Here is a 6000-nt window from a genome sequence, read left to right on the forward strand (position 1 = left end):
TGGAAAGCCACTGGATACGATGGAATAACTGCCGAGATGATACTGGCTGAACATGGAGTAACTGTCAGACTACTTGCAAGATTATTTTGTAGAATGGGGCATGAAGAGGCAAAACCTGATGATGGGAGTTAGTAGCGTTGGTGAAAATAGCATAAAAAGACCTTATTAATGGCAATAATTACAGAGTTATAACACTTACGTCAGTTGTTATGAAAATATATATTATGCTCATTCTAAAGAGATTGGAGAGAAAGATTGATAAAAAGCTGAGAGATGAACAAGCAGGATTTAGAAAAGGTATAAATTGCACTGACCAAATTTTCATTTTGAGACATGCTGTACAGCAATGTGTTGAATATAGAAATCCACTTTAGATGGCATTTGTGGACAATGAAAAAGCCTTTGATAGTGTGCACCGGCCAAGTTTGTGAAGAGTCCTGCGTTATTATAGAATTCATCTTAAACTTGTAAATTTGATTAAGTCTGTTCATGAGCATAGCAAGTGCAAAGTTAAAATTAGTGGAGTGTTATCAATTGAATTTCTATTGAACAGCGGAGTACTCCAAGGGAATGGTCTGTCACCTATGTTGTTTACCCTCCTCGTGGATTTTGTAATGCATAGAGGAGTCAGAGATGGTGGAGAAGGATAACACTGGATTGGTGAAAGGAATTTAGCAGACCTAGAGTATGCTGATGATGTTATCCTTGTTAGTAAAACCCCACAGGATTTACAATGCTTGTTTACCAGAATGCATGAAATATCACACAAGGTTGGGCTGAAGATAAATAGAAGAAAGACAGAGATGATGAGAACGGAGTTGCAATGGAAGATGAAATATCACTGGAATGAGAAAGGATTAATGATGTAGAATCATTTAAGTATTTAAGAACTATGATCTCCAATACAGGGTCTTTAGAATAAGATTTTAGTAAAAGATTGAAAAAAGCAATTAAAACAATGGCTTGGTTAAGTAAAATTTGGAAATTAAACCACCTGAAATTACATATAAAAATCAGACTATATATCAGCTTAGTGAGAGCGGTGTTACTCTATGGACATGAGTCATGGTATGACAATGAAACAATCTCTAATATATTGAGTAGATTTGAGAACAAAGCCCTCAGAAGGATATTGGGAGTTAAATTGCAGGACAGGATTAGAAATTAAACTAGAACAAAGCCTTCAGAAGGGTATTGGGAGTTAAATGGCAGGACAGAACTAGAAATTAAACTATGAGAGATTACTTGAGTGCAATATTATTATTATTATTATTATTATTATTATTATTATTATTATTATTATTATTATTTGCTAAGCTACAACCCTAGTTGAAAAAGCAGGATGCTTTAAGCCCAGGGGCTTCAACAGGGAAAATAGCTCAGCGAGGAAAGGAAATGAAGAAAAATAAAATATTTTAAGAGCTACAACATTATAATAAATATCTCCTATATAAACAATAAAAAATTTAACAAAACAAGAGGAAGATAATTAAGATAGAATAGAGTGTCCGAGTGGACCCTCAAGCAAGAGAACTCTAACCCAAGACAGTGGAAGACCATGGTACAGAGGTTATGGTACTACCCAAGATTAGAGAACAATGGTTTGATTTTGGAGTGTCCTCCTAGAAGAACTGCTTACCATAGCTAAAGAGTCTCCTCTACCCTTACAAAGAGGAAAGTGGCTACTGAACAATTATAGTGCAGTAAGAAGAATTGTTTGGTAATCTCAGTTTTGTCAGGTATATGAGGCAGAGGAAAATATGTAAAGAATAGACCAGACTATTCGCTGTGTGTGTGTAGGCAAAAGGAAAATGAACCGTAACCAGAGAGAAGGATCCAATGTACTACTCTCTGGCCATAACTCTCTAGCAGTAGTATCTCAACGGGTGGCTGGGGCCCAGGCCAACCTACCACCTACAGATCATAATGAGGGTTAAATGGAGATGGTTTGGGCATGCTCTTCGCACTCCCCAAGAGAGATTAGTTCATCAAATGTTCAGCTGAGTTCCACAAGACACTAGAGGAGTTGGAAGACTCAGGCTTACATGACTGAGGACTATGAAGCGTGAAGTAGGAGATAATGAATGGAGAAGTACTGAATTAAAAGCTCAAGAGAGAGACGACTGGCGAAGCCTAACCGAGGCCCTATGCGTCAATAGGTGAAGGAGGAGACGATGATGATGTGTTTCAGCCCACGACAGAGACGTTTTAACAAAGGTAGCCATATATTTCGGATAATTTGTTCTAAAAATGTATATTCGTACTCCCTCTGTACCATATGCAATGTAAGAATCTTTATCATTGTATCAGTCCTCTGGTAGACATCGTCTTGAATAGGAAAAGGATAGAACCTTCAGGATTCAAATAGTATTGACTTTTTTCTTGCATCTGAGCATCACGTCAACTTGTATATATAAAGTAAGGCAAGTTAAAACTCATTTCATTTGTCATATTGCATATGACATCAAGTATATGGTAATTGTTTACAACACCACGTTTTCCATATACTCCAAAATAATGCAATCCTGCAGTTATCATCTTCTTGCACAGTAATTAGTTAGTTATTTAAATTCTGGGAAAGTAATAATTAGCAAGATCAGTTGAGGAGGGGGGGGGAGAGGTTATAAAAAGAAAATAGCTCGGTTTTCTCACTAAACGACTTGGAAATGACATGTCAACATAATCAACCAAACAGAATTCGTGATGCCAGCGTACATAAACAGAAGTTCGTGATGCCAGCGTACATTTGATATACTGTATATTCAAAATATACTTAATTAAATATGGATTAATTACTCAAAAGCGTCCATAAAATATACAATTTACAAATAGTGACACTTTTAAGTGATCACTCAATTTTTGATTAAGTATATTTTGAATATACAGTATATCAAATGTACGCTGGTAGCACGAACTTCTGTTTATGTAGGCTGACATCACGAATTCTGTTTGGTTGACTATGTTAACATGTCACTTCTAAGTCGTTTAGTGAGGAAACCGGGCTATTTTCTTTTTATAACTCCTTCCCCCTCCTCAACTTAGCTTGCTAATTATTGCTTTCCCAGAATTTAAATCACCACCTAATTACTGTGCAAGAAGATGAGAATTGCAATATATTGGAGTAAATGGAAAGCGTGGTATTCCATTGAGTCTTACACATACATACACATACACCAATAGGAAAATCAAATATATTTGAAGATTAACATCATTATTGATATGAAGATTGTTATTGTCACTTTTATTGTCATTATCATTGTCATCATCAATAATGTAATGATTTTCATTATTATGACTATTATTAATGAATTGGATAAAATATCCAGATACGTAAACGACAGGGAAAGAAGACAGTTTTGCTTGAGGAAACCTGAGGAATACAATGGCTGCAACATAAGACCAAAATAGTTGCCCCATCTGCAACAAGTAAAGCGAGAATAATTGGTGTATATTCAGGTATTTAGTAAACTATAAGTAGGCCCTGCTTTATTTTTCCATGAAATTGGTGATTTCCCGTAGAACCTGTCAGAAAAAAAAATCTCACTACAAAATAACCAACTGTTGAATGAATTAGAAATTCCTTTATTGATGGTAAAATATCTTCTTATGATGTTGGTTAGAGTAAATGTTCATCAATGTGGAAGCAGGGTATACAATACATTTTCTATCCCACAATCTCTAGGTTATAAACAAACTACCTTTGGTGAATGTAATGGGAAAGTAAAACCTCTCCTTACCCAAAGCAACTCATGGCAACAGCAGAAAAAGGGTGAATTTCTCCATCTTGGATGTGCCAATCTTTCATACAATTCTGAAACAGAAAACATTTCAAATTACCTGTATGTTACTCCAATAGCACACATCCCTCCCCTCTCATCTCTCTCTCTCTCTCTCTCTCTCTCTCTCTCTCTCTCTCTCTCTCTCTCTCTTGTGATGATATGAATGTGTTATGATATCAATGGATAGAAAATGTATATGTATATGAACACACACACACAAACACACACACATACACACACACACACACACACACACACACATCATATATATATATATATATATATATATATATATATATATATATATATATATATATGTATATATACATATTATTATAAATTACGGCTGACCAATTACATAACCTCCCAAGTTCCAAACATACCTGTTTATTTTTACATAACTCTGTTACACTTGAAAACTAGTCCCCGAGCTCTGAGGAAATTATATAAATCCCAGACAGCAATATATAAAAACACTGAATATCCAAAGGTCTCTTACCTACACTCACAACAAAACTGGGTAATAAATTATCAAGTACTATTCAAAACAACCTCTTACTTTGGGTCTTAGTCAGGGATACAAGCAAGATCTATAAGAAATATTGGTGATCAAAATAATGCACACTTTTACAAAAATAATCATAGTCTATGGAAAAAAAAATACAACATTAATACAAAAAAATGATCAACAAAATGAATCCCTCGAAATATTAATTAAATATGAACAAAACCTTAGACTAAGACAAGGAAAAGATACTTATGAAAATCATACACTCACTGGAAATTATTTTATAAAAATATTTAATTTTGATAATTAATAACCTTTAACACTCTGATGATTAAACTCTTATTGACATTTACATAAAAGTAACTGATACACTTACGTGTTTTAGCTCATACACTTCACAATTTTAACCTAAATTTCACAGGGCCAGTTGCAAGAATTTTTATAATACCAGCACGTAAAAGAACAGAGTATATTTGAAATCACATTGAAAGTTTCATTAATGTTTGAACACACTACAAACGATATATGTTGGGTAAAAAACTTATTCACTTTGGAGAGGGTACACACTCGAGGCACTTGAGGAGAGAGGATGTTGGCTCATTCCCAGGGACAGCTGGATCTATTATGCTGATTACAATTTTCTAGGGGCACATATATATGGACTTACTTATTCTAGATAATTCTAAATAGATTCTTCTAGTGGCATTAGGGAAAGGCTTATCGGCGTACAGTTACCAACGAGACAAGTAGAACAGGGGATCAAACATTGCTTGCAAAGTAAACCCCCTTCAGCTAGTTCCGCCCTCCTACCTCCTCAAAAAAATTAAAAATAAATTAAAAAAGTAACTCTGAGGTTTTCAAGAACATTTTGAACTTGAGGGAATATAAACATGATGTAATACATTGTAAACATGACGTAAGCCACCGTTTCAAAACCTCATATGGTTCGTACAGCATACTTAGGCAGTTTACATAAGACTTTGTAACAAAATATGTGATATAAAAAATTAATTCTTAAAAAAAAAACCTAAAATTACATCCACTGACTTGAATGAAAAATACAACGAAATAAGAGAGTCTTATGTAATCTACATACAATTACTTAAACCTTCAGGAGAGGAAATCAATTTATGAAGTAGCTATACACCTCTTAAATACACAAATGAAATACATAAATAAAATATTTACTCTACACTGGACATATATATATATGTATGTATGTGTCTGTGTGTGTTTATATATTGTTTTAGGTCAGAATTACCCTTAAGCATGACACCAAAGATAGAAGATGCTATAACAAAATTCAGTCTAATTTATTGATAAAACTACAATAATTATTTACAAATACGCTGTATGAAAATTTTGCTTCGAGGCCACCTCGTATTTTTTAATATTTGTATTTTGGAGCACTTGTATGTGAAGGTATTAATATATATATATATATATATATATATATATATATATATATATATATATATATATATATATATATATATACATATATACATTATATATATATATGGCCGCAGGGGCATAAAAACAATTATAATAGCGCCAACGTTATCCCTGCGTGTCATAAGAGGCGACTAAAAGGGACGGGACGAGGGGGCTGGGAACCCCCTCTCCTGTATAAAAATCCTACGAGGCATCAACAAACAGATGGAGCTGAGGGGAGAGTGACTGCTCCCCGCACTCTAGTTTTGGGGTGTCTGA

The 6000-nt window shown here is 34.2% G+C and overlaps 1 protein-coding gene across 2 annotated transcripts in view; it reads right to left on the reverse strand.

Moving 5' to 3' along the window:
• Nucleotides 1-6000, reverse strand: part of LOC137627707 (macrophage mannose receptor 1-like) — a 60821-nt gene that overhangs the window by 19964 nt on the left and 34857 nt on the right. For both annotated transcript variants that reach the window (XM_068358948.1, XM_068358949.1), the window contains exon 2: nt 3738-3811. The gene's annotated coding sequence lies outside the window, so the exon portion shown is untranslated. The remainder of the gene's footprint in view (nt 1-3737; nt 3812-6000) is intronic.

The sequence above is a fragment of the Palaemon carinicauda genome, chromosome 35, assembly GCF_036898095.1.
Source record: "Palaemon carinicauda isolate YSFRI2023 chromosome 35, ASM3689809v2, whole genome shotgun sequence".
Lineage (NCBI taxonomy): Eukaryota > Metazoa > Arthropoda > Malacostraca > Decapoda > Palaemonidae > Palaemon > Palaemon carinicauda.